This window comes from Tubulanus polymorphus, chromosome 4 (genome assembly GCF_964204645.1).
Source record: "Tubulanus polymorphus chromosome 4, tnTubPoly1.2, whole genome shotgun sequence".
NCBI lineage: Eukaryota > Metazoa > Nemertea > Palaeonemertea > Tubulaniformes > Tubulanidae > Tubulanus > Tubulanus polymorphus.
The window spans coordinates 12,894,266-12,921,285 of record NC_134028.1 but is presented as its reverse complement, the minus strand read 5'-3'; positions in this window follow the sequence as shown (position 1 = coordinate 12,921,285).

Below are 27,020 nucleotides of genomic sequence, written 5' to 3'. Positions count from 1 at the left end.
TGCTCCAACATAAATAGGTTTATTGAACTTCATAGAAGTTCTTTTAATTTAACTGCTGCTAAATTTTCATCGAATATTCTGTTACCTATGAATTTCGGATACGATTGCAAATGTCTAATTCTTTTACCATTACTAACTAACTCAATATCATTTCTATTTCTTATGTTTTCACATGTTTTTCCATAGAACGCATTATTCATCAGTTTAAAGTAATCCTTCTCAAAATCAGTTTTAGCTTCAGTTCTCTGTGTAGTATTAAAATCTATATATTTTTCTAACCACTTAGATTGATTAAATGAAATATATCTATGTACTTTTTTTAATATCATTCCTTGATTCAAATAGAATTTTAACATTCTATAATGCACAACGTAATTATATTTATCTTCTTGAGTTACCATTAACTTTTCTGTATGAATATGATTATCGGGTTTAATTCTTTTTTGATAATTTGATAATTCTTCATGTTTAACAATTTTATGTTCGGGACAATATGCTAGATTTCTAGATTTGAATTTAATATTTTCAGGGTATTCTAAATCTACAACAAAGAAGTAACCAATATCTGAATCATCTGCAATATCTAGGATTCTTTTCTTCCAATCAAATTTATCAATTTGTAAAACTTCAGTTATTTCAAACATCCCATAAGGTTGTGGTTCCATCATTGCCCAACCATAAAGATTATTTGCATCTATGTATAATAATTTATATCCAGGATTATCATTTACATTGAAATATCTATCACCTAATACACCTGAAACACCTCCTCTTATAGATTTTTCAAATAATAGTAATTGATCTATATTTGTTAACAAATCCATTTTTATATCTGTAAATTTTAATCCACAATCCCATGTTAATCCTGGCGATGAATAACAATGACAAGGATCAATATTGAAATATTTTAGGTTTACATCTCTAAACCTTTCAAATATATCGGTTAATAATAATACATCTGATTTTAAATATAAATCTACTAATTGTCCATGATTTTCTATTTTGAAATGATTCCAAATATTCAATGTTCTATTATAGACTTCATCTTTAACATATTCATTTTTTAATTCATCATAGAATTGTTCTTTCAATAATTCAGTTATTTTAAAATCATTATGATTTTTATAGAAAGAATATGGAATTGCACCTTTATATCTCATTCATTTAAAATCATCATAATTTGGGTAATATTCTTTTAATATCTTTAATTCATCATCAACTAATGATTTTGATAAGTTATCTAATGAACTATTTAAAAATCTATATGAATCTATAAATCTTAAACAACCAAATTGGAATGATATATAATTCTCAGATGTTTTAGCTAACATTCTAAATTTATAAGTTGGTATTTTATCTTTTGATTTATTTGAATTTAATATTTCTATTTCATTATTAATTTCTTCTATTTTATGACAAGGTTGCTTAATGAATAAATGCGCGTCATACCCCGATAAATTGTGAAATATAATGGGGACAAAATTTACTTTTTTGGCTTGTAAATTGCAAGCCTCATGCGCTGCACCTCTAAACTTTCCATTCAAATGATCATGGTCTCTTACTTTTTTATCTTTATAATTAAATATCTTTTCACAATAATAACATTTATCTGCAAACTCAAATACTTCTTTATCTTCTTCTGTCATAATTATTTCTATATTTGTATTCAATAATTTACTAAATCTTATTTCATATTCAATTAATAAGTCACAAAAATGATTAATAACATTTTCATTTCTATACTGATAATATTCACTTTCAATTAGTTCTGGATAATCAGATTTAATATATAACCCGAAAGCTGCAGCTGATTGGTGAATCTTTTTTTTATAGTATTTGTTTTTGGCGGTTCTTCTGAAAAATCACTTTCATTAGAATTTAATTTCTTTCTTTTATAATATATATCTTTTCTATCTTTATCTGTTAATTCTTTATTCAATGATTCAAAATCTCCATATATTACAAATGGTACTTTATTTTTGTAATCATATTTTTTGAATTCTAATATTTTATCTTTTTCATTTGGTAAAACTAATTTACAATAATCATGATTATCACATAGTTGTTTATGATTTAATAATGTACTTTCATTACTAAATTTATGTAAACATTTTCTACATAGATATATTTTATTATGGTGATCACTTTCTGTTCTAAAAAATAAATCGATTTGTTTAATCCACATATAATGATTCTCATAATATAGTATATCTATAACATTATTTGAATCATAATCTTTTGATAGGTATAAAGGTTCTAATGTTTAATGTTTAATATTATTTCCTTTTGTATTTGGTAATTTAATTAAATCAAATACATTTATTTTAAGATTATTATCTCTTTCTATTTTTGGAATATTTTTAATTCTAACAGGATACTTATCTATCTTATAATTATTTTCAAATTGTTTATAATGAGTTAATCTATAAGTATGTTTATTATAATCTTCAACTGGATGTAAACAACTTATTATAACCCATAGAAAACATTTATCATCTTCATTTTGTATATTTATTACACCATTAGTTTTAAATGGTAATTTAATATAACTTGTTCCATTTATACTATCATCTTTATAATATGATAAATTATTTTCATCAATTGGTTTTGATTTAGTTAACTTATTATATTTTGTGTTATAAACATGTAAAGTTATAAATATTATCTCATCAAATATTAAACCAGATCCTTCAAAATATTTCTCTTCTATTTTAGTTTTTATTTCATTATAACATTTATTTAATTTATCATCTATATGTTGTTTAGATATAATATGTTGTGAATGAGAATTTATATTATATATTGGTTTATCTTCAGATTTTATAAACTTTACTTTAACTGATATACTAATTTTAGGATATTCAACATCTGTAATTATTTTTATTATTTCTTTCATATTTTCTAAATGTTTTTTATTTTCTTCTATTGTTTAACTTTTATGAAATTTAAACTCGATAGCTGCTGGACCAATATCACTTTTAAATGCTTCGGTTATCTCTATATCTTTTTTATTATCTAATGAATTAATATAATTTCTTACATCTTCCATGTATGGTCTTTTATTGTTTAATTTATTTTTTATTCTTTTAATTGTGTTCTGTTTCTTATCGTTATCATTATCAAAATAATCTTCACCTAAAATATCATTATTCTTATTTCTAATATGACTTATAGATTTTAAATGTTCTTTATAATATCTTTTATCACTGAATGATTGATTACATATATCACATTTGTATGTTTCCTTTTCATTCTTTAATTCTTCTAATTTAGTTTCTAATATATCATCTTTATATTCTAGTTTCAATTTATTCTCTAAATGTGTTCTAGTTTTATTGTGTCTTGCTTTTTGAGACTTGTCTATATCGATATTACATGTTGGGCAGTAGTACTTATTTGCTTCCATTTTAATACTATATTTTTTATTAAAATTGATTTTAGAAGTTCAATGATTTAAATGTTATTCATATATATGAATATTTTAAGAGTAATAGGGGTAATAGGCTTTCAGGTTAAAGGTTGAACGGGCGGGTGAGTAAAAATGAAAAACATAAAAATAATTACAATTTCTACTTGAATTAGGAGTGAAACTCATGAAAATGAAAAATAAATTCGAGCGTGTGAGAATTTATTTTTCATTTTTATGAGTTTCGCGAGTAATTCAAGTAGAAATTGTTATTATTTTTATGTTTTTCATTTTTACGAGCTCGACCGTTCGACCTTTGGCCTGAAAGCCTATTACCCCTATTACTAACTCCCACTCATTCATAAAATAATATGTTCAGCAGCAAAGTTAATAATGTTTCCTGCAAATTTCAATATAAAACCAACAATTGATGCAATAATTCCTGGTAAAGCTGCAGCAGATTTCTTTGAAAGTTCCCATAAATATTTTGCTAATTTCTTTAAACCATCTTTAACTTTATCTTGTATAGAATTATTACCTGGGGGTTTATCCGGTTTATTTGGAGTAGGAGTAGATTTTAAAGCATTTGATATTGCTAAACCTATTGTTGTGAATACCATAGTAACAGCTGTTAGAATTGAAAGAATTGTGATTCCTTCTAATTTAAATAACAATCTTATTCTATCTTTCAATGATATTTTAGAATTTGGTTTTATCAACAAATCTTTAAAAATAACTTTTAATTTTTTAATATGATTAAGATCATATGATTTTAATAATGTATCTCTTTCTTCTTTTTGTAATTCTATGTTATATTCTAAATCATCTATTTTTTTTACTAAAGCTAATTTTCTGCTTTCATAATCAGCTTCCTCTATTACTTGAAGATTTTTATTTAATTCTAATTGTCTTAATTCTTCATTTGCATTAGCTAATTCTTTTTCTAACATGGTTATTTTAGAAAATCTCATCTTAATATTAGCAATTTCACCAGCTGATATTTGTACACCTTTAATTTCTCTACGTGCTTTTTCAGGTAATATTTGTAATTGTTCTTCAGTTAAATCAAGTAATCCTTTTTCTAGTAAAGATTGTATTCAATTTATTCCAATTTCAGAACCAGATGTATCTGATATACTATTCATCTCTTCTTCTGAATCTCTTAAACTATCAATTTGTTTTTCTAATGTTAATTGTAATTGACTTGCACCATTAACAATTGGTTGAGTGTCTCTTCTCGATGTTTCTGGTGTTGAAGTTCTTAATTTATCTAATCGATTTGCAAAATCTTCATCAGTTTCTGGATCAACATCAGTAGGATTTGGATTTGGATTTTTAAATGGTGAATATTTGTTAATATCAATATTAGGAATTGGTTCTTCTTTATTTATTCTGTCGAGTGCATTCCATATAATTCTGAGAAATTCTCTACCACCTTTTGAACCTTCAATTGTAGATAATGCTCGCATTCCAGGTTCAAAAATATTTTCTTGACCCATTCTAGATAATTGAATTGATACAGTATTCCTATTTAATTCAAGATTATAATACCATGAATCATTTTTAAATTCTAAATCATTCGTGAAATATGGGTCATCTTTAAAAATTTGTTCTACAACATCTTCAGTATCAATTTCATCTATTACAACTTTTGGTAATAATTCGTTAACAATTGTATCTGTTAATCTAGATTTCATTTTATATAATTCCATATGTTTATCAGGATATTTTTCTTGTTGTTCTACTAATAGTTCCATAAATTCTTTTCTTTCTGTTCTAGTTGAAATTCTACCACTTTCAGGAGCTTGTAAATATTTAATTAATTTTTCACGTAATTCGGAATTAATTCCATCATAATCATCATCATAATCATCATCTTCACCTAAATTAGTATTATATTCTGTTTTATTATCATAACTAAAACTTGTTTCACTAAAATCAGGTGGTTGTTCATCACTTATACCAGGTTCATCTAAAGGATCCATTGGAATATCTTCTCCACCTTCTGCCATTTACATAATAAAAAATTAATTAAAATTTAAAATATAATATTCCTCCGATTACAATTCCTATACAAGTTATAGCTAATTTAGCATTTTCATGGGATTTATTATCATTATCAGTTTTAATTATATCATGTTGAATAATATCAGTTTTAATATATTCTGATGTATTGTAATCTTTTATTTTAGAATCATTATTTAAGTTAATATTATTAGTTTTAGTTTCAGTTGATTGAATATGTTTTTTATTTTTTTCACCTTCCATTAATTTTGGAGCAGTGAAAATCTTTTTATTTATATCATTTAATCCAAATGAATTATTTATTGTTGCAGTTTTAATTAGATTATTATAACCAATTATGTTTCCCATCTTTAATACTAAATCATTAGAAATAATAAATAGATTAGGGCCTATACAATAATTTAATCTAATATGTGATTTATCTAAATAATTTTGATATCTTACAATGTTTTCTGGAATCGATCTATTTTTATCATTATGAATTGAATCTTCAAATAATACTTTAAATTGTTTCTGCGCATCGAATGAAGTGTTATCATTTCCAATTATTGGGGATCTTGTTTCAACGTGCGCACCTAAAATACATATCAAATAAGTTCTAATAGATTGATTTATTCTTTGTATACCTGATTTTGTAAAACCTTCACCATTTTCTAAAATGAAATTAACCCAACCATTATTATTATCAATTTTATAATTATGATAAGCTCCAATTCTATGCATATAATCAATTCTTTTTATTTCATACTGTTCACCAATACCTTGCAATTTACCATGCGCTCTAAAATCGGAATTAGTATTTATATTAAATTCATTACATATTTTATAAAACTTAGATAGATTAATATTATTATCCAATTCTTTAAAATATTTAGACCCGGGTAAAGGACATTCTAATTCATTTAATATTATTCTGATTTGAAAATATGTGTGAAATCTAAATATTGTGTGAATTAATTTTAAATCAGAATACTTCAAATTTTTATCTAAGTTATTTAAATGATCATTCCAACTTATTCCACATCCTGTTGTTGCACAATAAACAGCAAAATTTAATTGATTCTGCCAATATTTCATATTAGATTTTACTTTATATATATGGTATTCATCTCGAGTAAAAGTAACTTCATATGTATTAAATATATTTTCCATTTTAGAAATAAAAAACTGTGATTCAGTAACATAAATTTCTAAATTAGTTAATGAATTTAAAACTACATTTTTATATGTAATATTTTTCTTAAAATCTATTGCAGGAATATTATATTTAATTGATTTATTATATTGGAAAGCTTTTGGAAACCCCATTTATATAATTAAAAAATTAATAATTAACTAATTCTTTTAATAATTTATCTTGTTCTTCAACTGTTATATGGCCATTTAAACTTATTATATAATCTAGTGTATTCTTTAATTTATTAATTTCTTTTATATTAGTTTTAATTTTTTCTTTATTACTTTCTATATTTAATTTTGAACTTATACCAGTTAAAACACTTGAACTTAATCCTAATACACCAATTGATATAGCTAAAGGTGTTAATGGACTGAATATTGCTAAAAATGTTATTACAGAACTAATTGTAACCGAACCACTAATAATAAGATAATATATAATTTTACTTTTTAAATATTTTTTCTTTTTTATCTTTAAATCACTTTCAAATTCTAATATTTGTTTTTCTAAATATATTTTCAATTTAGTTTTATTTATATCATGAGGAATAATATCAATATTATCATCCATTTATTTAGCAAAAACAAGAGCCCCAAGGGGCACAATGGCCAGCCTGTCAGATTTGCTTTTTATAAATGATGTAATCTGTGGGTTATATTTATCAATATACACTCCCTGCTCAATGTCATTTACATAGTACAATCGTGTGTTAACACAGACAGCAGGAGCGAATGTAATATAGAAATACTAAGTTATTGTATTGTTCAACGCCCCTGGTGGCCATATACAAAAACCAATGAGCTTGAAACTCACCAAGATCATAGACCATGTCATGAGCTACAACTTTCCAATTGATTGTGGTAGCAAAATATGCATAGGTACGAATGTAATATAGAAATACTAAGTTATTGTATTGTTCAACGCCCCCTGGTGGCCATAAACAAAAACCAATGAGCTTGAAACTCACCTCAATCATAGAACATGTCATGAGCTACAACTTTCCAATTAATTATGGTAGCAAAATATGCTTAAGTATCAAAATGATGTGGCAAAACTTTTTTTCCACCTATGAATGAGTACTGATGACCCCAAGATGGCCGCCAATTGCGTCATAATTGCCTGGTCAAAAATACCCTCTCGGATATAAAAGATCCTTTTCCAAAGAATACCCATTACAAATTGCAATGAAAAATGACACACCATTAGAAAGCTACAGGACTCAGAATTCAGGCCAAAATTAACATTTTTGGGAACAAAAAAGGTCACAGGACGGCCATCTTGAGTCCGATCGACCCAATTTTTCTCATGCCCATGGGACCTTGGGGGATACAAATATATACGAATGATCAAGGTTATTGATAAAAGTGTCTTCAAAATTTCCCTCGAAAACTTCTAAAATGTGTAAAAAGTGCTGATTTTGGCGAACAACAATGGCTGCCAGTCGGCCATCTTGAATCTGATAGGGCCAGTTTTTGGCCTGAAGATGTGTCTAGGGTAGATACACGTATAAACCAAATATCAAGACATTACCTTGAAGCGTCTTCAAAACTTTGGAACTCTCATGAACTATCTAGATGGTTATCTCTCGACTCAATAGCTTCAAGACCCATCTCAAAACAACTTTGTTCCATGCAGCATACCATTAACTCTCGGAAAGCGAATTGGATTTAACATTTTTTTGGCAGAATAAAATTTGATTGAATTTGCAATTCGAGCACATGGCTAATTAGCATATCAAGTTCATACACTCGATTTGGGAAAAGAAATTTTTTGCGAACCTTGCGCAATTGTCAAGGATGAATTTTCTGTAGAGCAAATAAAAATTCCTCCCAAACACCAAATCAACAAAAGATTTCATAGAAATCGATCTTGAAATACGATTTTAAATCTTAAAATAAAACCCGGAAGTAAAACAATAGACGATACCGCGGGTTCACGTGAACACCTGATTTCTGTAAACGAAATGTTGGTTGTGACAAAATTGTTCAGACGGTTTTAGGTGGTAATAAGTACGGAAACGTAACGACCATGGTCGACTTATTCGATGAAATCAGGCCTATGTGATATCCAAATTTTGACTTTTTTATTCTCCAGACCTCCCTGATATAGAAATAAAAAATTTTGGTGGTACGAATAGTGCAATCACAGCGCTGACGGCGACAGAGCCGTGTCAGAGATCGGCGGAGTGAAAATTGCGGAGGTGGACGAACACGAAGAAGTAGGCTATTGAGCTACTTGAATCGCGAAAACTCCTGGCGCGGCCCCGACGCTTTTCGTTGATTAAGTAGTACAAATATCAAGCAATGGGTGTTCACAATCTACCGCTGGTATTTACCGGATTTCAATATCACTCCAAAATTCAAAGAAACCTCGAAATATCGAACCGCAACACTTTCGGTAGATAACCGCAGCAGCCCAACCGGGAAACTTATTTGTTGATAGCATCGATAGGATCCATCATCTTCTCCCGTCAAGGGATTCGAACCCACTAAGCTAAAGCCGTGCCAGAATCGGGTGGGGCCAATCACAGCGCTTGTAACAAACCACATTAGGCTTCTGTGGAATTTCCCAGTAAATGGGCCAATCAGCGAACACGTAGCGAACGCGGAAGTATTGTCGCGTGTTGATACATGACGTCATGCGCAAAAGCGCCAGTAATGAAATCACGATAATTCACGTGAACAGCTGCTGATATTTTTAGATAAACCAATCACAGGGAAGACACAACTTCCTGATTAGCTGATAAAAGTTGAAATTTTCCCGATTTTATTTTCGTGAAACATGCAGAAAACATTTTTATGAAAGCCTATTTCAAAATTCTGCTCGCTACGATTCCGACAATGGATTACGCTTAAATACGTGATTTGTTCGAATATGCCGTCACTTGGCAAGCAAAAGAGCCTTTTGTGTGGAAACCATGTCATTTAAATTCGCTCCATTTGTATAGTAATAGGCTCAGCCTACGGCTGGCCTAAAAATTACTAATTAGTAAACTTATAAGCAACAAATATAACAATAACAGTTCCGCCTAAAATCCATATTATTTCATATTTCTTCTGTTCATTACTTGGGGTATAATAATCTGATATTGTAGGTTTATGTAGATGTAATTTTTCTTTATTGGTTACCGCGTTATACAAACTCATTGCATCATCGACTGATTGAAAATCTATATGTGAAATCTTCTGATCATATAATTCCTTGTTAATATAATCCATATAGTTTTGCCTCTTTTCTCTATATTCTTCTGCTGCTTTATTATATTTCTCTAATGCTAAGTTATGTCTTTTTTGTTCTGTTAATGAACCATTTTTATCAATATGCTTGAATAAATAACCACCACCAGTAAATGCTAAAGCGTTAACAATTGCCGATCCTATAATAGTTATAATTGCAGAAGCCATTTATTTAGCAAAATAATTACGCATTTATATGGGAGGAATATATTTTTGTTTTTCCAAATAATCAATAGTTAAATTAGATAAAGTAACTGCTAACGTTAATTTTAAAATATCATTTATATCAAATCTATCAACATTAACACTTCCCATTTTAAATACTTTTTTTAATACCATTGAATAACCAACAGTTCCAACTGATAGTAATGCGCCATTATATAATCCAGTTATTATCCACTTATTATCACTCATTTATTTATCAAAAAAATTACTATCATCAAAATATTTAGTTATCTTAGTGATGATTCAATCAACATTTATTTCATTACTAGTTTCATTTGTATATATTTCAATTATTATTTTTTTAATATCATCGATGATAAAATCTTCATCTAATTCATAAAATCTTAAAGATTCTCTAATTAAATTAGTAATCTTTTCTACATTTAAAGTTTCTTTATCTATTGTTGTTTCATACTCAAATGTTGTTTCATTAGAAAATGTAATATTTTTGATATGTGGAATTACATCATTAACGTTAAATTTCATTTCTTTCTCATGTTTAAAATCAAACCCAAAACATATACTCGGCCCAACAGTTATATTCATTTATATAGTGAAAAAATTACTCGTTACATCTTATAACTAATTCATAAATTACAGGAAAGTTATTCAAATCAATTAAATATCCATTATGATTTCTTATTTCTAATTCAAAATTATTAAATTTAGGAATGCAAGGTTTAAAATCACATTCTGTTAAATTATAATTTATTTGAGTTCCAAATTGTTTGACATTTTTTAATGGTAAAATATATAGTATACTAGAATTGCAAGTTTTATCTTTAGTTGCTTCGAATGTTTTTGTAGGATCAATTAAATTACAATTAATATAGAAGTGCGTAAAAGGTATTATATTTGGCGTAGTATCAACATTTGAATAAACTTTATTTGGATTAACTCCTAGCATTTTATTTAATGGTTTTCTTACTATGAATTTATATTGTTCATTAGTTAACTTTATTCTTATTTAATTAGTACTATCAATTTTATTAAATTTAATGTTAAACCCAACAGATTCACCCACTTTTAACCGAGCTCTTCTATTAATTTCTTGAGATGTTTCTAAATTATATAATCCTGGTCTTAGAAATAGATGATAAAATTTATCCATATTTTTATCATGAATCATAAACATTCTATGATCAAAACTTTTATCCGATACAATATGAAAAGAATTACATAAACTTATATTAACTAATTTTAAATCAACACAATTCTTGAATTCTCTATCTAATTGTACAAATAAATTATGTGATTTATAATTTGTAAGTTTTCTAGAATCAACAAATATTCTGTATTCTTTTAATTCCGCCATTTATTTTACATATTTTCTTATTCGAAATCTATTTCATGGTGCCCTTTTTCATTCTTACCTTGTATACGAAATAGAAATCTCCAGAACATAATTCTTCTAAGTCTTCACTTGATAATCTATGAAATCTATCTGGTAAATATGTTCTGAATTTATATGTATTTCCTTTTAATCCTTCATATTCTAAGTGTATAACTAATTTATCTCCATAGTTATTAGTAACTGTATCAATATTTGTAATTAGATATTTCTTATGAATTGTTAATTCTGTTAACTTTTTGAATTTATAATCTACAGATTTTACATTTGTGATATCTTTAATTCTATCTAGAAATAATTTGTTGTTCTCACTGTGTGTTTGTTTACTCTCCATTTATAATACATATTTTTATTAAAATTTGATTAACACGTTAGAATTCTTTTCATTATCTCGTTCTCTTTTGTTTCTTCTCTTTTTAAATTTTAAGTATTCATCTAAATTGCAACCATAAGCAACTGTATGAATTCCATCATCCAGAATATATCTTTTATCATATATCTTTTATACATTTCATGATCTTCAGATCTTAAACATCTCATCTTATGTTTTCTAACTTCTTCATTGAATATACAATTGATGTAATCTTTGAAATGAATATTCTTTTCTACTACACTTTTGGTTATTCCTTTTAACTTTTTAGCTTCATGTTCTTTAGTTTTATATGAATACATTTTAGATCTAATACCAATGAATTCAATCATTTCTTCACCGCCTAATTCATCTTTGAATTTACCAGGAACTTTTTTATTATCATTGCTAAACAATTCATGATTTTTAGGATAATTACTGAAATCAAAATGATGTTTTAATGTTTTTAAATCATCAGTTATGTTATCAGTTTTTATCTTTAATATGTAACTGTCAGTATCAAAATATAATATTTCTATATGTTTTTCTCCAAAAAGTGGTTGTAATACATTATAATAGAATTCAAACATTAGTAATTTTGATAATTCTAAAACTGAAGCGCCAACATAGATTGGTTTATTAAATTTCATTGATGTTCTCCTCATCTTAACTGCAGCTAAATTTTCATCAAATATTAGTAATAGGGATAATAGGCTTTCAGATCAAAGGTCGAAGGGTCGAGCTCATTAAAAAACAAAATATTAAAAGTAATTAAAAACTATAATATATTTTCATAACAGTGTGTATTTTATATTAAAACTAAATATTTATTCTAAGATATCAATAATTTAAAAAGCATATTGTATTAAATCAATTGGTCGCTCCACTTCGCTACCGCTCCGCTCCGCGACCAATTGATTTATTTACAATACACAAATTCATATAATCAAATATATTCAAATAATAATAATTATTCTATTATTCAACTGAAATACACACGGTTATGAAAATATATTATAGTTTTTAATTACATTTAATATATGTTTTTAATGAACTCGACCATTCAACCTTTAACCCGAAAGCCTATTATCCTTATTACTCTTAAAATATTCATATAAATGAATAACATTTAAATCATTGAACTTCTAAAATCAATTTTAATAAAAAATTTAGTATTAAAATGGAAGCAAATAAGTACTACTGTCCAACATGTAATATCAATATAGATAAATCCCAAAAAGCAAGACACAATAAAACTAAAACACATTTAGAGAATAAATTGAAACTAGAATATGAAGATGATATATTAGAATCTAAATTAGATGAATTAAAGAATGAAAAAGAAACATACAAATGTGATACATGTAATCAATCATTCAGTGATAAAAGATATTATAAAGAACATTTAAAATCTATAAGTCATATTAGAAATAAGAATAATGATATTTTAGGTGAAGATTATTTTGATAATGATAACGATAAGAAACAGAAGACAATTAAAAGCATAAAAAATAAATTAAACAATAAAAGACCATACATGGAAGATGTAAGAAATTATATTAATTCATTAGATAATAAAAAAGATATAGAGATAACCGAAGCATTTAAAAGTGATATTGGTCCAGCAGCTATCGAGTTTAAATTTCATAAAGGAAAAACATTAGAAGAAAATAAAAAACATTTAGAAAATATGAAAAATATTATAAAAATAATTACTGATGTTGAATATCCTAAAATTAGTATATCAGTTAAAGTAAAGTTTATAAAATCTGAAGATGAACCAATATATAATATAAATTCTCATTCACAACATATTATATCTAAACAACATATAGATGATAAATTAGATAAATGTTATAATGAAGTAAAAACTAAAATAGAAGAGAAATATTTTGAAGGATCTGGTTTAATATTTGATGAGATAATATTTATAACTTTACATGTTTATAACACAAAATATAATAAGTTAACTAAATCAAAACCAATTGATGAAAATAATTTATCATATTATAAAGATGATAGTATAAATGGAACAAGTTATATTAAACTACCATTTAAAACTAATGATGTAATAAATGTACAAAATTTTGATAATAAATGTTTTCTATGGGCTATAATAAGTTGTTTACATCCTGCAACTTATAATATTTGTAGATTAACTCATTATAAACCATTTAAAAATAATTATAAGATAGATAAGTATCCTGTTATAATTAAAAACGTCCCAAAAATAGAAAGAGATAATAATATAAAGATAAATGTATTTGATTTAATCAAATTACCAAATACAAAAGGTAACAATATAAAACATTATACATTAGAACCTTTATATCTATCAAAAGATTATGATTCAAACGATGTTATAGATATACTATATTATGAGAATCATTATATGTGGATTAAACAAATCGATTTATTTTTTAAATCAGAAAATGATCACCATAAAATATATCTATGTAGAAAATGTTTACATAGATTCAGTAATGAAAGTACGTTATTAAATCATAAACAATTATGTGAAAATCATGATTATTGTAAATTAGTTTTACCAAATGAAAAGGATAAAATATTAGAATTCAAAAAATATGATTACAAAAATAAAGTACCATTCGTAATATATGGAGATTTTGAATCATTAAATAAAGAACTAACTGATCAAGATAGAAAAGAAATATATTATAAAAGAAAGAAATTAAATTCTAATGAAAATGATTTTTCAGATGAACCACCAAAAACAAATACCATTAAAAAGATTCATCAATCAGCTGCTGCTTTCGGGTTATATATTAAATCTGATTATCCAGAACTAATTAAAAGTGAATATTATAATTATAGAAATGAAAATGTTATCACTCATTTTTGTGACTTATTTATTGAATATGAAATAAGATTTAATGAAAAGTTAAATAAAAATATAGAAATTATAATGACAGAAAAAGATGAAGAAGAATTTGCGTTTGCAGGTAAATGTTATTATTGTGAAAAGATATTTAATTATAAAGATAAAAAAGTAAGAGACCATGATCATTTGAACGGAAAGTTTAGAGGCGCTGCACATAAGAATTGTAACTTACAAGCTAAGAAAATTAACTTTGTACCAGTTATATTTCATAATCTATCAGGATATGATGCACATTTATTTATCAAACAGTTATGCTATATAATAGAAGAAATTAATAATGAAATAGAAATATTAAATTCAAATAGATCAAAAGATAAAATACCAACTTATAAATTTAGAATGTTAGCTAAAACATCTGAGAATTATATATCATTCCAATTTGGGTGTTTAAGATTTATAGATTCATATAGATTTTTAAATAGTTCATTAGATAACTTATCAAAATCATTAGTTGATGATGAATTAAAGATATTAAAGCAACATTACGCAAATATTGATGATTTCAAATTAATGAGATATAAAGGAGCAATTCCATATTCATTTTATAAATCACATAATGATTTTAACATAACTGAATTATTAAAAGAACAATTTTATGATGAATTAAAAAATGAATATGTTAAAGATGAAGTCTATAATAGAACATTGAATATTTGGAATCATTTCAAAATAGAAAATCATGGGCAATTAGTAGATTTATATTTAAAATCAGATGTATTATTATTAACCGATATATTCGAAAGGTTTAGAGATGTAAACCTAAAATATTTTAATATTGATCCTTGCCATTGTTATTCATCACCAGGATTAACATGGGATTGTGGATTAAAATTTACAGATATAAAAATGGATTTGTTAACAAATATAGATCAATTATTATTATTTGAAAAATCTATAAGAGGAGGTGTTTCAGGTGTATTAGGTGATAGATATTTCAATGTAAATGATAACCCTGGATATAAGTTATTACATATAGATGCAAATAATTTGTATGGTTGGGCAATGATGGAACCACAACCTTATGGAGTATTTGAAATAAGTGAAGTTTTACAGAATGAAATTAATGATAAATTTGATTGGAAGAAAAGAATTCTAGATATTGCAGATGATTCAGATACTGGTTACTTTTTTGTTGTAGATTTAGAATATCCTGAACATATTAAATTTAAATCTAGAAATCTAGCTTACTGTCCAGAACATAAAACTGTAACTCATGAAGAATTATCAAATTATCAAAAAAGAATTAAACCCGAAAATCATATTCATACAGAAAAGTTAATGGTAACTCAAGAAGATAAATATAATTATGTAGTACATTATAGAATGTTAAAATTCTATTTGAATCAAGGAATGATTCTAAAAAAAGTACATAGATATATTTCATTTAGTCAATCTAAGTGGTTAGAAAAATATATAGATTTTAACACCAAACAGAGAACTGAAGCTAAAACTGATTTCGAGAAAGATTTCTTCAAGTTAATGAATAAAGCATTCTATGGTAAGACTTGTGAAAATATTAGAAATAGAAATGATATTGAGTTAGTCAGTAATGGTAAAAGAATTAGACATTTACAATCATATCCTAAGTTCATTGGTAACAGAATATTTGATGAAAATTTAGCCGCAGTTAAAATGAGAAGAGCATCAATGAAATTTAATAAACCAATCTATGTTGGCGCTTCAGTTTTAGAATTATCAAAATTAGTAATGTATGAATTCTATTATAATGTATTACAACCACTTTTTGGAGAAAAACATATAGAAATATTATATTTTGATACAGTTTCTTACATATTAAAGATAAAAACTGATAACATAACTGATGATTTAAAAACATTAAAACATCATTTTGATTTTAGTAATTATCCTAAAGCTCATGAATTGTTTAGCAATGATAATAAAAAAGTTCCCGGTAAATTCAAAGATGAATTAGGTGGTGAAGAAATGATTTAATTCATTGGTATTAGATCTAAAATGTATTCATATAAAACTAAAGAACATGAAGCTAAAAAGTTAAAAGGAATAACCAAAAGTGTAGTAGAAAAGAATATTCATTTCAAAGATTACATCAATTGTATATTCAATGAAGAAGTTAGAAAACATAAGATGAGATGTTTAAGATCTGAAGATCATGAAATATTTATTATAAGAAATTGAAAAGATAAGTCTAAACCCATTTGATGATAAAAGATATATTTTAGATGATGGAATTCATACAGTTGCTTATGGTTGTAATTTAGATGAATACTTAAAATTTAAAAGAGAAGAAACAAAAGAGAACGAGATAATGAAAAGAATTCTAACGTGTTAATCAAATTTTAATAAAAATATGTTATTTAAATGGAGAGTAAACAAGCGCACAGTGAGAACAACAAATCATTTCTAGATAGAATTAAATATACTACAAATGTAAAATCTGTAGATTATAAATTCAAAAAGTTAACAGAATTAACAATCCATAAGAAATATCTAATTACAAATATTGATACAGTTACTAATAACTATGGAGATAAATTAGTTATACACTTAGAATATGAAGGATTAAAAGGAAATACATATAAATTCAGAACATATTTACCGGATAGATTTCATAGATTATCAAGTGAAGATTTAGAAGAATTATGTTCTGGAGATTTCTATTTCGTATACAAAGGTAGGAATGAAAAAGGGCACCATGAAATAGATTTCGAATGAGAAAATATGTAAAATAAATGGCGGAATTAAAAGAATACAGAATATTTGTAGAGACTAGAAAACTTACAAATTATAAATCACATAATTTATTAGTACAATTAGATAGAGAATATAAAAATTGCGTAGATTTAAAATTAGTTAATATAAGTTTATGTAATTCTTTTTACAATATATCGAATAAAACTATTGAACATAATACTTTTTCAATTCATATTAGAAATATAAATAAATGGTTTCATCTTTATCTAAGACCAGGATTATATAATTTAGAAACATTATCTCAAGAAATTAATCGTAGAGCACGGTTGAAAATTAGAAAAGATGATAAATTTTTAATTAGATTTATAAAAAGTGATAGCTCAAATAGAATTAAAATAAAGGTATTTGATGAAAGTCAACATGCATTTATAGTAAAAAAACCTATAGCTAAATTGCTAGGAATTGAACCAGATGTTGTTACAGTAAACGTAGAAGGCATTTCAAATATAATACCTTTTACACACTTTTATATTGATTGCAATTTAATTGATCCTACAAAAACATTTGAAGCAACTAAAGATACAACATGTAATTCTAGTATATTAAATATTTTACCGCTGAAAAATGTTAAACAATTTGGAACGCAAATAAATTATAATTTAACTGAATGTGATTTCAAACCTTGTATTCCTCAATTTAATAATTTTAAATTAGAAATAAGAAATCATAATGGTTATTTACTTGATTTGAATAACTTTCCTGTAATATATGAATTAGTTATAAGATGTAAAGAGTAATTTTTTCATTATATAAATGAATATAACTGTTGGACCGAGTATAAGTTTTGGGTTTGATTTTAAACGTGAGAAAGAAATGAAATTTAACATTAATGATGTAATTACACATATTAAAAATATTGCATTTTCTAATGAAACAACATTTGAGTATGAAACAACAATAGATAAAGAAACTTTAAATGTAGAAAAGATTACTAATTTAATTAGAGAATCTTTAAGATTTTATGAATTAGATGAAGATTTTATCATCGATGATATTAAAAAAATAATAATTGAAATATATACAAATGAAACTAGTAATGAAATAAATGTTGAATTAATCATAAATAAGATAACTAAATATTTTGATGATAGTAATTTTTTTGATAAATAAATGAGTGATAATAAGTGGATAATAACTGGATTATATAATGGAGCATTACTATCAGTTGGAACTGTTGGTTATTCAATGGTATTAAAAAAAGTATTTAAAATGGGAAGTGTTAATGTTGATAGATTTGATATAAATGATATTTTAAAATTAACATTAGCAGTTACTTTATCTAATTTAACTATTGATTATTTAGAAAAACAAAAATATATTCCTCCCATATAAATACATAATTTTTTTGCTAAATAAATGGCTTCTGCAATTATAACTATTATAGGATCGGCAATTGTTAACGCTTTAACATTTACTGGTGGTGGTTATTTATTTAAACATATTGATAAAAATAGTTCATTAGGAGAACAAAGAAGACATAATTTAGCATTAGAGAAATATAATAAAGCTGTGGAAGAATATAGAGAAAAGAGACAAAACTATATGGATTACATCAATAAAGAATTATATAATCAGAAGAATTCACATAGAGATTTTCAATCAGTTGATGATGCAATGAGTTTATATAACGCAGTAACCAATAAAGAAAAATTACATCTATACAAACCTAAATTATCAGATTATTATACCCCAAGTAATGAACAGAAGAAATATGAAATAATATGGATTTTAGGTGGAACAGTTATTGTTATATTTGTTGCTTATAAGTTTACTAATTAGTAATTTTTTTTTCTAAATAAATGGAAGATAAAGTTGATAGTATTGATATTATTCCTCGTGATATAAATAAAACTAAATTAAAAACATATTTAGAAAAACAAATATTATAATTTGAAAGTGATTTAAAGATAAAAAAGAAAAAATATTTAAAATCTAAAATTATATATTATTTGATTATAAATGGTTCGGTTACAATTAGTTCTGTAATAATATTTCTAGCAATATTCAGCCCATTAACACCTTTAGCTATATCAATTGGTGTGTTAGGATTAAGTTCAAGTGTTTTAACCGGTATAAGTTCAAAATTAAATATAAAAAGTAATAAAGAAAAAATTAAAACTAATATAAAAGAAATTAATAAATTAAAGAACACACTAGATTATATCATAAGTTTAAATGGTCATATAACAGTTGAAGAACAAGATTTAAGCATTAAAGTATTAAAAGAATTAATAAATTATTAATTTTTTAATTATATAAATGGTAGATAGTTTTCCAAAAGCTTTCCAATATAATAAATCAATTAAATATAATATTCCAGCAATAGATTTTAATAAAGATATTACATATAGAAATGAAGTTTTAAATTCATTAACTAATTTAGAAATTTATGTTACTGAAACTAATAATTTTAATGCAAAGATGGAAAATATATTTCATGTATATTTAATTAATTTTAAAAAATTGAAAGATGAAAAACAATGGTTATTAAAATCTAATATGAAGTATTGGCAGAACCAATTAAATTTTGCTGTTTATTGTTCAACAACAGGTTGTGGAATTAGTTGGAATGATCATTTGAATAATTCTAAATATAAACTAATTCAAAGTTTATTTAGATTTCATACATACTTTCAAATCAGAATAATATTAAATGAATTAGAGTGCGCTTTACCACGATCTAGATATTTTAAAGAATTAGATAATAATATTAATTTATCAAAGTTTTATAAAATTTGTAATGAATTTAATATAGATATAAATAATTCTGATTTTAGAACAAAAATTGGAACAATAAGATCACTTCCTTGCCCTAAAAAGATTGCAGAATATTGTGCACTTCCCATACCATCTAATAGTTTTTATAATATCTATAATAATAAATTAGGTTATGGTAAAATAGAAACTAAGGATTTAGAAACATTACATTTCAATAAATTACCGAAATTTTATGATCATTTAAAACAAGAAAACAATAATGGTTGGGTTTATTTTATTTTAGAAAATAGTGAAGGTTTTACAAAATCAGGTATAGAAAGAATAAATCAATCTATTAGAACTTATTTGATTTGTATTCTAGGATCACAAGTTGAAACAAGATCACCGATAATTGGAAATTTGAATACATCATTCGATACACAAAAACAATTTAAAGTTTTATTTGAAGATTCAATTCATAATGATAAAAATAGATCGATTCCAGAAAATAAGATATCAAAATTATTTAGATAAATCTCATGTAAGGCTTAATTATTGTATAGGCCCTAATCTATTAATTATTTCTAATGATTTAGTATTAAAGATGGGAAACATAATTGGTTATAATAATCTAATTAAAACTGCAACAATAAATAATTCATTTGGATTGAATGATATAAATAAAAAGATTATCACTGCTCCAAAATTAATGGAAGGTGAAAAAAATAAAAAACACATTCAATCAACTGAAACTAAAACTAATAATATTAAATTAAATAATGATTCTAAAATAAAAGATTACAATACATCAGAAAATAATAGAACTGATATTATTCAACATGATATAATTAAAACTAATGATGATAATAAATCCCATGAAAATACTAAATTAGCTATAACTTGTATAGGAATTGTAATCGGAGGAATATTATATTTTAAATTTTAATTTTTGTATTATGTAAATGGCAGAAGGTGGAGAAGATTTTCCAATGGAAAACAGGGGAAGGATAATGAAGGATATATTGATGATGATTATAATGATGCAGGTGCTAATTTTAATGAAACTAATATTGATAATGATGATGAATCAGCATATAATTCTAATATAGCAGATAGTGGTTCTAAAGCCCCATCAACAGATAAATTTGATAGAAGAACAAGATCGAGAATACCTACTGAAAATTTAAATCCAGGTTTAGAAAGAGAAAATTTAGAAAATTATGAATTTACGTATGAATTTCAACATGTATTTAAAGAATCTGGATATAATATAAATGATAAAGTCGCCAGATTTTTAGTAAAAAAATTAAAGTTTTTAGATTGTGAATATTATTATCATTTGAAAGATGATTATTATATTGATATCTCTAATAAAAATGAAGACAAAATAGTAGCAAAATCAACTTTGCTTAAGTCTCACTCATTACTATCTAGAATTAAAATAATAAGAAATGGTAATGAAATAGAAGATGTAACACAAGAATTATTAACTGATAAAAATAAAAGAGTATTTAAACAAAGAATTAATAAGTTATTTGAAACAATCAAAGATAATCCAGAAACAGAAACAACTTCTGAACAGAATAAAACTTCAAAAACTAGTAAACTTAAATCAAACACTGAAGTTCAAACTGAAAAACTTTTACCGAATGGATTACTTGATGCAACAGGTCAAGAAATAGAAGCTTTAAGTATGTTTTCTAAAAAAACAATTAGAGAAATAATAAGTATACGAAATGAAGCCGATAAAATTGCGCGCGAAAAACATATTAGATATAATAAAATTAAACCTTTAGAAAATAAATTATTTGACACCAGAAAAGAATTAGAACAATTAAAATTAGATAGAGAATTTAAAGTTATTGAAGAAATTGAATTTAAAAAAAGAAATGCATATTTAGAAAAAGAAATTGATGATTTAGAATATAACACAGAATTTCAGAAAGAAAAAATGAAATTATTATTAAAATCATATGATTATTGTATTAATAGATTTAAAGTTGTTGTTAAAGAGTTAATACTAAAACCAAATTCTGACATATCATTGAAAGATAGAATAAAATTATTATTTAAGTTTGAAGGAATAACAATTCTTTCAATTCTAACAGCTGTAACTATGTTATTTACAACAATAGGTTTAGCTATATCAAATGCTTTGAAATCTACTCCTACTCCCAATAAACCAGATAAACCCCCGAATGATAATAATTCTATACAAGATAAAGTTAAGGATGGTTTAAAACAAGAGCCCCAAGGGGCACAATGGCCAGCCTGTCAGATTTGCTTTTTATAAATGATGTAATCTGTGGGTTATATTTATCAATATACACTCCCTGCTCAATGTCATTTACATAGTACAATCGTGTGTTAACACAGACAACAGGAACGAATGTAATATAGAAATACTAAGTTATTGTATTGTTCAACGCCCCTGGTGGCCATATACAAAAACCAATGAGCTTGAAACTCACCAAGATCATAGACCATGTCATGAGCTACAACTTTCCAATTGATTGTGGTAGCAAAATATGCATAGGTACGAATGTAATATAGAAATACTAAGTTATTGTATTGTTCAACGCCCCCTGGTGGCCATAAACAAAAACCAATGAGCTTGAAACTCACCTCAATCATAGAACATGTCATGAGCTACGACTTTCCAATTAATTATGGTAGCAAAATATGCTAAAGTATCAAAATGATGTGGCAAAACTTTTTTTCCACCTACGAATGAGTACTGATGACCCCAAGATGGCCGCCAATTACGTCATAATTGCCTGGTCAAAAATACCCTCTCGGATATAAAAGATCCCTTTCCAAAGAATACCCATTACAAATTGCAATGAAAAATTGCACACCATTAGAAAGCTACAGGACTCAGAATTCAGGCCAAAATTAACATTTTTGGGAACAAAAAAGGTCACAGGACGGCCATCTTGAGTCCGATCGACCCAATTTTTCTCATGCCGATGGGCCCTTGGGGGATACAAATATATACGAACTATCAAGGTTATTGATAAAAGTGTCTTCAAAATTTCCCTCAAAAAGTTCTAAAATGTGTAAAAAGTGCTGATTTTGGCGAACAACAATGGCTGCCAGTCGGCCATCTTGAATCTGACAGGGCCAGTTTTTGGCCTGAAGATGTGTCTACTGTGTCACACCTACTCTCCGTGCGACGTTTTGGTCCGTAATTTCGTTAATAATCGGTTTATCTACCTTTATTATGCATCAATTTGTTCAGTGAGGAATTTGCATTCAGAAATAAACAACAATTTTCACTTAAGTTGTTTTTGTTTTCATTTATGAGCGATAGTTTACTCAGCATACGCTCGCGTAATGCTGAAAAATACGCTCCGCGGACGCTCGGAAACGTTACAGTGACGTCATCACCTGCTCATTAGCATATCAAAATACAGTAGGTGGCGCCACGTGACGGGCCATGAAAGCCGTTTTTCAGCATTACGCGAGCGTATGCTAGGTAAACTATTGCTGATAGAAGAAAACACAAACAAATTTCTGCCAGTTCATGATTTATTTCTGAATGCAAATTCCTTACTGAACAAATTGATGCATAATATTTACAGATCAACCGATTATTAACGAAACTACGGACCAAAACGTCGCACGAAGAGCATGTGTGACAGACAAGGGTAGATACACGTATAAACCAGATATCAAGACATTACCTTGAAGCGTCTTCAAATCTTTGGAACTCTTACGAACTATCTAGATGGTTATCTCTCGACTCAATAGCTTCAAGACCCATCTCAAAACAACTTTGTTCCATGCAGCATACCATTAACTCTCGGAAAGCGAATTGGATTTAACATTTTTTTGGCAGAATAAAATTTGATTGAATTTGCAATTCGAGCACATGGCTAATTAGCATATCAAGTTCATACACTCGATTTGGGAAAAGCAATTTTTTGCGAACCTTGCGCAATTGTCAAGGATGAATTTTCTGTAGAGCAAATATAAATTCCTCCCAAACACCAAATCAACTAAAGATTTCATAGAAATCGATCTTGAAATACGATTTTAAATCTTAAAATAAAACCCGGAAGTAAAACAATAGACGATACCGCGGGTTCACGTGAACACCTGATTTCTGTAAACGAAATGTTGGTTGTGACAAAATTGTTGAGACGGTTTTAGGTGGTAATTAGTACGGAAACGTAACGACCATGGTCGACTTATTCGATGAAATCAGGCAAAAGGTAGAAAGTTTCTTTTGTCCAATGTCGTATAGCGCCGCTGCGGTCGAAAATCGAACTAATCTGTCAAGTCGATAATTTTCTAAAGTGAGAAGACGCCGCGTTCAGTTCGCGGTACACTGTACGTACAGTTTTTCGATACACTGCTGTTCAACAAATTTGTTTTGAAGTTGAAGTTCACAGCGCGCTATTCAGTTTTCAGAAGTAGAGGGCTAAAATAACATCATTCGTAAGATCTCAGATTGAATATTTTCATCAGATTCAGAGCTCAGTTCATTGTATAAAATGTGTTATTTCATGTATTAGACAGTTACTTCTATTACTCTGACAGGAGTTTTTATGTCATAATTTTTTTACCTCATGTGTAACTCAATTATAGCAGAGTTGATAGTTTAATTACCAATTATTAATTTATAAATAAATTAGTATTATTAATCTAATTATTGGATTGATTATTATTAAGAGATATGACATTATAAACATATATATAATGCACAGATATGGATGTTATATATAATGCAAAGATAATGATTATGTATTTCTACTCGCATAGAAATGAGACTCAAGTTTTCCTGTTTGGATATTCTAAAAGCTTATAAGTCCTTTGCCAAGGATATGAATGGTTTGTGATGATATTATTAACTAAATTCATTTGTTGGTTGAACGATTTCAATTAATATCGCAATATTTAGCATTCGTGATATAATTAATATGATAGAGATATGGCCATTTGTCTATTGTTTATGTTAGCAAAAGATTGCATTTGATATAGAAGGCTTTAAAATGTTTTGATGTATGGTTGAGATTTTCAAAATAAATGTTATGCTTACATGAGATAATTGGAACTAGATGTTTTATTTCATTTTTATCAAGTATCGATGGATGAGAAGTCTTTCGACGATGTGCAGTTAGCCCATTAGAGTTTGCCTTAAAATACTTTACTCTCAGTCTAAGCTGAATTTAATTCATACCGCCGTTACAGTACCATAAAATTCACACAAAATCTTTAGCGTCATTGGAATAGGACGTCCCCTGTTTCACATCCGGCAGGTGTGTTGACGGTGGGTAAGTTTAATAAGGTACACCAAATCTATTAAAACGATCGCTATTTTAAAATCAAATCATCCCGAAGAAATTGGGGATTCGAACCTATCGGATATATACTGGTACTCGGCGTCTTTCCACTTAACAAAACATCGTCAATAACATTAGTTCTTATTATTGCTAAGTAGCGGCGCTACCGGTACTGTCGATCGGACATTAGAAACTTTCTACCTTTTGCATGAAATCAGGCCTATGTGATATCCAAATTTTGACTTTTTTTTTCTCCAGACCTCCCTGATATAGAAATAAAAAATTTTGGTGGTACGAATAGTGCAATTACAGCGCCGACGGCGACAGAGCCGTGTCAGAGATCGGCGGAGTGAAAATTGCGGAGGTGGACGAACACGAAGAAGTAGGATATTGAGCTACTTGAATCGCGAAAACTCCTGGCGCGGCCCCGACGCTTTTCGTTGATTAAGTAATACAAATATCAAGCAATGGGTTTTCACAATCTACCGCCGGTGTTTACCGGATTTCAATATCACTCCAAAATTCAAAGAAACCTCGAAATATCGAACCGCAACACTTTCGGTAGATATACGCAGCTGCCCAACCGGGAAACTTATTTGTTGATAGCATCGATAGGATCCATCATCTTCTCCCGTCAAGGGATTCGAACCCACTAAGCTAAAGCCGTGCCAGAATCGGGTCGGGCCAATCACAGCGCTTGTAACAAACCACATTAGGCTTCTGTGGAATTTCCCAGTAAATGGGCCAATCAGCGAACACGTAGCGAACGCGGAAGTATTGTCGCGTGTTGATACATGACGTCATGCGCAAAAGCGCCAGTAATGAAATCACGATAATTCACGTGAACAGCTGCTGATATTTTTAGATAAACCAATCACAGGGAAGACACAACTTCCTGATTGGCTGATAAAAATTGAAATTTTCCCGATTTTACTTTCGTGAAAAATGCAGAAAACATTTTTATGAAAGCCTATTTCAAAATTCTGCTCGCTACGATTCCGAGAATGGATTACGCTTAAATACGTGATTTGTTCGAATATGCCCTCACTTGGCAAGCAAAAGAGCCTTTTGTGTGGAAACCATGTTATTTAAATTCGCTCCATTTGTATAGTAATAGGCTCAGCCTACGGCTGGCCTAAAAATTAGCAAAATATTTATGGGAACTATCAAAGAAATCTGCTGCAGCATTGCCAGGAGTTATTGCATCAATTGTTGGTTTTATATTGAAATCTGCAGGAAACATAATTAACTTTGCTGCTGAACATATCATTTTATTTTTAATTACAGTTGTAAGTGCTATTATTTTGGGTTAGTAAATATGATATCAAAAAATATCAAGTAACCATGATCAAAAATAAATAATTAATTTTTTTGTTAAATAAATGAGTGGGAGTTATATCAATCCTTCTAAGAATCATAGAATATCTAATGCTATTAAAGCAGAAAGATCACATCATATAATTACTAATAACCCTTCAAATATTAATCCCGATGAAACTTTATACGTTAGAATCCCTCGATTAACACAAAATACTTTTTATGTTCCAAATAGTATTCATTTATCGGCCGATATAAAAGTAACCGGTAATAATAATAATTATGTTGTTGATAATGTTGGAAGATATTTG